The sequence below is a fragment of the Leuresthes tenuis genome, unplaced genomic scaffold (genome assembly GCF_036924035.1).
Source record: "Leuresthes tenuis unplaced genomic scaffold, fLeuTen1.0.hap1 SCAF_11, whole genome shotgun sequence".
Lineage (NCBI taxonomy): Eukaryota > Metazoa > Chordata > Actinopteri > Atheriniformes > Atherinopsidae > Leuresthes > Leuresthes tenuis.
This window is the reverse complement of record NW_027325365.1, coordinates 16,575,704-16,585,208: the sequence shown is the minus strand read 5'-3', so window position 1 is coordinate 16,585,208 and position 9,505 is coordinate 16,575,704.

Below are 9,505 nucleotides of genomic sequence, written 5' to 3'. Positions count from 1 at the left end.
GTCTTTATAGGATGGCATTTTACTTTTTTGTAAAGAATTGCTTGAAATGTTCTCTAAAGTATCTAGCTGGAAAACTGTCATTTACAGTTATGGCAATTAAACATTTGTTCTTTTATTTTTCTTTACAATTTTGCACATTCTTGCAACAACACTGAACTAACATTGATAGTGTTTGTAGATGGCATTTCAGAATTCCTTCACTCTTCTCTCAAATATACCTTTCCTTCCCTTTCAGCTTGATTTATTAAGTCACTCCTTTGGTCAAGTCATCACATTTTTAGCTCACAACTATTTTCAAGGCTACTTAAGCTTTTCTCACACTTCTTTCTGAACCTGTAGCTGACTTAGTTTTTCCTATAGGCTTATCATCCAGTCTGTCATCCTCCTTATTACTCCTCTCATGCTTTATTTACCCATGTCTGGTACGCTTTTAGTTCACATCACTCGCTTTCCCATCTTCTGACTTTATACTAAATCTACTTCTCAGTCTTTAAACTGAGAAGATTTTGCATCATGGTTCAATCTGATTTTCACAGCCACCTCCTGTCTGTTTCTCCCAATGTGACCTAAATTGTTTTAGACAGGCATGACACAGATGCGTGTGCCTGAGGTCTCTTTGTTGGTAAAACGTTCAGAAATTTTCAGAACTATGTATTGAGGGGTATAAAGACAGAGGGGTGCAACAAAATCAGAAGACATTTGAGACATGTAAACACAATCACAGCATTTTGAGGGTCAGTGGAGAAAGCACTGGGTGGTAAAGTTCTAAAAGATGAATTATGCTTTTATTAAAATAGATTAGATTAGATTGGAAAATGTCCTTGATTGGTGGGAAGCTCAGTTGATTCTTAGATTATTTGGAAACTATCACACAGATTAGCCTCACAAGAACTTCAAACATTAAACTTCTTCAGGCCAATAATCAATTGTTTAATTAGTATAATTTACCTATAAGCACAAACTTTTAACAGAAATGGAGCAATAACTGACAAGGTGACAAATAGTTCCAGAAATGGATCTGTTATGCTCTATAAATTCCATGTGTGTTGGCCAGATTTAGAGGCACTGATTAAATCTACCATGGGCTCTGATTTAGATCTTCCATATTCTCTTATCACATGAAAAGAAATAACTCGCTGCACGATATAACAAAAGAATGGGGTGTGAAATGTAATCTTTTACCACAGCAGCCACCTGTGACGATGCCTCTTTCTTACATTCATAGGTTTCTGCAGAGAAACCAATGAATCCCAGGTGAGGAGAGATGAGAGAAAAGTAAAGCAAAACAAACTAAACAAAGCCAGGGGTGCCAGGTTGGCAGATTATCAGCATCTGCTAACTTCAAAACAACATGTGTGGCTTAAAAAACACACACAGTAATGAATGTGTAAGTAAAAAAAAACTGCTAGAACAAGGATAAACAAGTGCATCTGTATCTGAGGATTAGTTCACAGCAGACTGTGGTGCATAGTAAGTCACTTTACTCCCATACTGATAATGAGAATAGTTGCTGTGCACTTGTAATTTCTATGACACGTGATATGTCCTCATTTTGCTTTAAAAAAATTGCAATTACGCAAAAGAAAAAATGTTTGAAAGATATATTTGTTCATACTTCATGAATCATCTGACATCTCGTCACCTTATGGTGTAGTGCATAGTGTCCGAAACTCTCTCCACTTTTATCACAAACTCACTGATCTAACTTCTTTATTTCTCTTTTTGAATGACTGAAGGGAATTAACTTAAAAATAAGTATTTCACATAGCATGTGTTGGTAGATTTATTCAAGTAAATAGTCTTCAATCACCGATTTGAGATGTGTGGAGTATCATAATCATCTTTTCAGAGAGATGGAGAAATTTGTAAAACTGGGGGAGAATGATACGAATAGATTAACACATCACAGCGAACTACCTGAGTTAAAACTCAGCTTCTCACTTTTAGAAATTTAGACTTTTTATGTTAGCTGAGAATAAAATGCCAGGCTTTTGAAATTAAACTGTTCTCACTTGTAAGTCATTTTGGATAAAAGCATCTGCAAAATGATTAAATGTAATACAGTTAAAAAGCAATATTGCTACTAAAGCAATCAGTGATTTAAATATGATCCACATAAGAGCATCAAACACAATACAAAATGAAGCAGGGACTCAGCCTCCAGTCAGCACTCTTCTGCGGAGGAATTTGCGACTCAAATTAAATAAAGTTTCCAGCCATACGTGGAGCAGCCAGAACAGCAGGAACTATACAACAAGTCTGAAAAGTCACCGCTGCTCATGGGATTTTGGGATAATAGGGTCAGGTTGTATCCGTTCCCTGTCATATCAGGGGATAGTCTTACAGAAGCCTCAAAAGTTCTTTTTCACAAGTTTGCTCATTCAACTTCACTGAACAGATGGGAAATCTGAATTGTGCCGATGACGTTTTTGACCTTGTTACGATTTTCTTTAAACAAAGTCTGGTGTGTTTTAAGCAGCTAATAAATGCTCATTAGTGACAGTGCGTCAGATCTTTCAAAATTAGGCCTGAATATGTGACAAAAATTGAATATATTGGTTGATGTTGGAAAATCTAGTATTTACAGTAAACAGATCTAATAGAGTTTATTTTTTACTGACTTTAAACATGCAATTTTTTCTCCACCTTGCACTCTATATATGCTAGTCTGACAGGCAGCATTAAATCTTAAAGTCTCCCGAGCTGTGGTAAGTGTTTTAAACAACTGTTTCTGTATCTAATGTGATTTAAGTTAACAAGAGTAGCTGCAACATGACATTGTTCACTTGATTATCTTCTTCAGGTAAAAACTGTACGACCGCTCAAAGAAATAAAGTCTTCACATTTACAGAACACAAATTATATAGGTTAGCCAATACAGAAAGAAAAGGAAGCTTAAAATACTCAATACCCCTCACTTAATGATCAAGTTGAAGGACTTAAATCTGTGGTACTGTTACCAAGGACAGCAAGTCGGATTTTTATCCAAACTGAATGAACTACCATTTTTCAACGGGCTCTCAAAAAGATGTTTATTTTATTATTATCATTATTCATACTTCCATTGTAAATGGGAATTATCAAGGACAAGGTCTCTTCCGTTGACCCCCAAACGGTAGGAGTAAATGAGTCTTTATTTGCAGAGTTGTTGCTGTTATTTATCTTATATCAGATGCTGAGTCTCATTAATGCAACAGAGTCATTCTCATATCCCATGCCACCCTTTAAATTTGTAAGAATCTAATTATTTTTTATCCATCCTTATTCAATTTAGTAAGACAAGAATCAATGCTCCCACTGAGGCTCCAGCCAGCTGGTTTTAGTTTTCTGTTATAATTATGAAGAATTTGTGTTGTGGTTGGTATTTTAGTTCATGTATGTGAATAAAATTACCTTTCTTATATTTTTAGTTTTGATTGCTGGTAGTATTATTTCAATAAACTTATTTTCTTATTCAAATCTACTGTCTCTGCTTCCTCGGTCCCGAACTGTGTTCTTGTCCACCCACTCTTTGACACATATGCAAAAAGGAGAAAAGAATGCGGCTGTGGCAACAGCGAAAGATTGTTTTGGTAATTATAATGATAATTCTGTCAAACTTTTCTGCAATTAATCTCAGATTAAAATAATTTGTGTCATGTACAATGCTCTTTCTAAACAATTGATTGAGAACTGCTGATGCATGGCAAGTACAGAGCAAAAAGTGAGTAATTAAATAAAAGAAATGGACAATATGGATGCAATCATACAGCAAGCATAAAGTAGGAATTTTAAACGAACGTCAGTATTTTTGGTCTGATGTAGCTCAGGTTTTTGTTGTCAAGTTATGACAATGACTTATATTGGCTCTGATTGCAAATTCACAGGGTAAATTCTGGTGTCTGCCAGTTTCAGCCAGTTATCATGAGCTTAATCTGTTGTCTTGGTCAGATATGTTCTTTATGACAAGCTACTATGTTCATTTATAAACAAATGCCGCAAGCCAAACAGAAGTATAATCCATTTGTTTTTATAAGTTTTATGATTTGCCTTATGATTTGTGCTGAGGCTCTGCACTTTTCTCAGCTTTTTCATTTTTCTCTGTCTTTGCTTTCCTTTTTTTAGATGTTTACACCAGAGACAAAGGGCATCATTTCCTGTTATTTATCATGAGAGCCACAGAAGGTACAGCACTGGCAGGTTTACTGTCATTCTGCCTCCACCATGGGAAAAGTTGCAACAGTGCAAACCATAGAACTACCATAGAACACATAGAACTAATCAATAATTAAAGGGACAGACCAAACTATGAAAGCTGCAGTTGTCTAGGCTGAACTCAAACCTTCCCCCTGGTCTGCAGACCAAAATCGGGTGCTATCTAGTGCATCAGAAAAAATAGCTGCAGAGACAATTGTTGTTAGGTTGTGTGTCTTTGCGACAACGGTGCAGCTTTATTTTTGTTCTAAAGACTGAATCCTGCTCTGTTCTCACACTGGAGACTGGAATTTTAAATTTGCAGTCAGGTAACTTTTCCTCCATGGAAGTCATCAGGAGAGCAGCCTCTTGCTACAACCTGTGAAAAAGTGAATATGAACCATCCAACCCCGCCCACATTCGAGTATTATATCCATACTTTTGAGGCCATGCCAACATGCCAACTAACCCCTAACCCTGCCTGTGCCAAGTCATATTGGATGTGTGCAAAGCTGGATTTGGTCAGGGTTGGATGGTCCAAACTCAGATTGTAGCCAGATATACATGCATTACTAGACTCACTGAATGTAGGGTCCCTCGATTCTGCAAGCACTGGCTTCACTGGGAGTAAATGCTGCAGAATGCACTCCCTGTACATCAAAGGTGCCACTGCACCATTTTAGTGATCACAGACACACTCCAGGCCTCCAGTCAGTAGCTCTTCAAAGTGTCGTAAGTACCTGGATGGTAAGATGTGCAGAGTATGTCATAGTCAAGGCCACAATATTCAAATAGATGTTTTTAAGATTTTTGGATTACTGCAGAGAAGTAAGGAAAAAAAGGGCACTGCCATGTTCCACCTTTAAGTTTCTATGGTACCCCCTTTTGGGTTTCTCAATCAAAGTTTATTTGACTGGCCAAGAGGAGAGGATGAGGGGAGGTGCTATCATAAGACACCTTATGTTAATCATGTTCAATGTATATGCATACTCTTGTGGTTGTAAGAGCAAGTATGTTACACTTATGACACTGATGCTCAAAAAGAACGTTTTAGCCCTAATCGCGATTATTTTTAACACTATCCAAGTAGTCTTGATTTATAACCCAAGCCAAGTGACAACAATTTGTTTTATTGTGTTGCGTTAACATGTAACCATGCCAACCAGCATCCATGACAGAGACAACCTTCCATGCTCACACTCACTCCTAGGGTCAATTATCAGTTGCCAATTGTTTTTGGATGGTGGGAGGAAGCTGGAGCACCTGGAGAGAACCCACACAAACACGGGGAGAACATGCAGCTGGCATTTAAACCAGGAACCCTAATGCTGTGAGATGATGGTGCTAACCACCACATCACCGTGTAGCCCGGTTGTTTTTTAAGTTTAACCTATTAATTATGTTGCCTACATACAACCAAGAAGTGACAAAAGTGTTTTCTGTAAAGTGTCATTTTACTGATGGAATGTATGTTGGTCTTGATCTCAAGACAAAGACTCACAGTTAAAAGCAAAGCGCTTTATTGCTCCTTCCACCACCCAGTCTATCTCCTAATGACAGCTAATTGGCTTCTTAAACCATAAACTGCAGAATAACATCAACTCAGATGTAGACACATTCACATGAGTTGTATTCCCCCTCTGCTGCTTGTGGGAGCAGTACTTTACAGGATGCCATTAAAAAAATGACCTTGTTGACTGATTTGGAAAACTTTTTTGGTTGTGAGATTTTTAACATAAAGTAAAAAAAAAGGTTTTGTATGAATTGTAGTATTATAATTTCGGTCTGTCATATAATTTCATGGCACAAGGATTTGGTAATGTGAGCAAGTTATTTCCATTTTAGCAATAATCTTTCATTCACAAAATTATATATGTTAACAAAATGAAAGAAAATGTTCAATTGTTTTCTATTAATACAAAATGGAAATACTATTATCAGAAGAGAACATTTGCAAGCCACACCCAGGCTTTCCCTACTTTGTACAGTAATCTAATTGCACTCCTCTGTTCTCTGGTGAATGTGGAGCAAGAACTTGTGTGGAAAAAATCCAATTACAAATTCTTCTGAGTACTTTACTGAAAATCAAAATGTTTTATGTAAATGTAAAATGTTAAATGGCTTGGGACAAGTGTGGGATTGTGCACATGCACACTACCATACATACATTAGCCATTCTGCTTCTTCAGCAACTTACGTATTAATCTGATGTCATCATTTCTTTCCTGTCACCTCTTTGGTAGCGCCAGAAATCTTTTATCATGAAATTGTTGACAAAAGGAATGGCATTCTGTCCTGCTTTTAACTTCCCATATTAACTGGATAGAGAGGAAGGGGATGAACGCTCACAGACCCAAAGTAGAAGAGTGAAAAAGGGAGAAGATGAGAAAGAAGAAAAGGGAAGAAAAAACTTGTTTTGTACTGAGGGACTGGCAGCAGATAAACAGTAGATATGTAACACAGAATAAAGGAGAGGGTGAGTAAAGTTGGCAGGAAAAGGTTTAGAGGAATGAATGAAGTTGAATATTGGAATGATTTCAAAATGACTTCTGTGTAGCGCCAGTGGTATATATATCACGGTTCATTATGGAGCAAGTGTCTCCTATATACAGTGAACAAAAACTAAGAACTAAATAGTGGGAGAATGAATGAATGAGTGGGAAATTTGAACACAGCCCGAGGCAGCAGAGAGGCCTGTCTGGATGCATGCACTTGTATATGCACTTGTATGCACTTGCATATGAAGGTATGTGTTGTAGTCCAGAATGTACTGGGAGAACATGCAAACCCCACAGAAACCCCAAGTCAAGATTCTAACCAGGAACTTTCTGGCTGTGAGGTCACAATGCTGAACACTGCACCACCATGCAGTTCATGACCAAATATAAGAAATGTTCATTTTCTGACATACACTTGCGCTTCTATCTAGTTGAACTGCATTGAGTAACTCTTTCTAATTCAATATTTGTTAAAACGCTCACTTCCTTTTAAGCTGTTGTATGACATGCTCTCTACCTGTTAACAAAACTACTGAGTTTGGTTTATTAGGTTTATGATTATCCCAGTTCTCTATATTTCACACATGTTAGTAAGAAGGACTAAATAACATCTTAAAGAGTGAATTGTATTAGCTTTTTTCTGTCTCTGTTACATTTGTTGCACTATAACATGAACTTACGGGTGAATTATATTCCCCGTTTGTCTATTTCGTTGGACAGAGGGCTTTTTATGTTTTATAATCTATGCAAACTTGTCTGTTGAATTTGGCAGAAGTTAATTTCCTTTTATCACAGGATTTAGGTGTGAAACATAAATTTGGTGTGAAAAGTGCAACTCCAATCTCTAGGATGTTTCAGTAAAAGTCCAGCTATTAAAATTAGGCAGACAGTTTTCAGCACACTGTGCAACAGATGAGTCTAAACTGGGAGCAGATCGTTGTGTGAGAGCCAGTCCCACTGAATAATCCATCAAACAGAGCTGCTCCAACTCCATCTAAATTCATTTACTGTCTGTCTTATAGGTTTTCCTTTTATCAGTTTATCTTTTTTTAGACTTTTTGGAACTGCTCATAATATTTTTTTCAGTTTAACATGAACATGCGTGTATCCTTCTTTTTTGAACAAGTACAAAAGAAGAATAGCTACTAAGAACAACTCTGTCCTTACAAATACCTCCACCATGTGTAGTCATTAACAGTATTCAGAATTCCTTTGGCAATCAGCTTCAGGGGGATCAAGAACCAAATTCAGCTGTCTCTCTGTAACTGCTTGACTCACAAGCTCTAATCACATGGCTTTGCACCTGACTAAATCTGCTCTTTATCTACACTGGCAAGAGAAACTGAAAGTCCATCCAAAAGCTTGCACTTGCCTTAGGTCATCATCCTGCTGTTTCCAAGTAGGAGTCTCTGAATAGCTGCTCAGTGCTGGCCTGAATATCCTGTGGTGGTGGTTCCACCTACAGACACCAGGCTTTGGCAATACAATAGTCTGCCAACAAGTTTAATTTAAACATATTAGTACTCTGAATAGAATTAATTTGCCTGAAGCAATTTGATTTTCAAAGTTTGATTCTGTTGTGCATAGAGACCCTTGTACATAAACCCTTATCATGAATCATAGAGTCAATTGTTAGTGCCATGTTGTTCCTTATGTGCAAAAGGTGGAGAGGTGGATGGATCCAACAGATCAGTCCCCTAACCCACCATTTTATAAATGATGAGTCATTTCCAACATATGTGTCCATATATTTGATAGAGTTTTTATGAATGCGAGTGTTCTCTTTTTACATAAAAATCATATTGAGACAAAATATGTGCTCTATAGTTAAACCTGCTTTGCATTGTTACATGTACAACTTCATAATGAAGAAAAAGCAGAAATAAAAAAGCAGCAAAAATCACAGATCAAAATAGAATTTTGACAAATTTGTTTTATTTTTCAGCAGATTTATATTGACAAAAAATGTGTGCGACTGGATTCTATACGCTACATAAAATCATTCATTTTATGTTCCCCTTTTTTTGTATCTGAGTCCGTGCTTGACCCTCTGCAAGCTTCCCCTTTTCGCGCTTTGACTTCACCAAAAGTACTCTCTGGCTTGACCAGATGTCCCAAACTCTTATCTTTGGTACTTTTTGTGACCCCTGGTACTTTCCACCTTCCAACTGTAACGCAGCACAACCTTTTATGCAGTGTCACCATTTCAGACAGAGATTCATTTTATATCCTTTATAATTCCCACAAAGAAACTTATTTCTGATCATGGTTAACTTATGATTTATTTAAAATGATTAACTTTAAACTGTTAACTCAAAATCACACAATATCTAGACATGATCAACTTCCCCTTGATCTAACTTATCATTAATACTGGTATTTCTATAACGCTCAGCCTTGGGTTAATACAGCAAAATTACACTATTAAAACCTCATCAAATTGCTTTGCTACTTTCTCAACTCCCTTCCTTTCTGTTCTTATCTACAGTGTGTATGAGGGGATCTCAATCTTCTTGACAGATAATAAATAGCATTTCTAAACCCCCCACCCAAAAAAGAAACAGCAACAAACAGTTGATCCCCATCCTAAATATTGCTGTATACTATTTCATGAATGCTAATAATATCTCAATTTTGTAAGATTGAATTACAACAGTTACACAAAATATATGACAAGTCTACATACACATTAAATGTGTATAGTATTACAGCCTAATTTACCTAATTTAAAGCCTACTTTGCACATGATACATTATCAGAAAATAACAGCCCCCTTAAAATGTACATTGCACATCTTCATGATAAAACTAGCATTAAAAAAATTATGATTGACA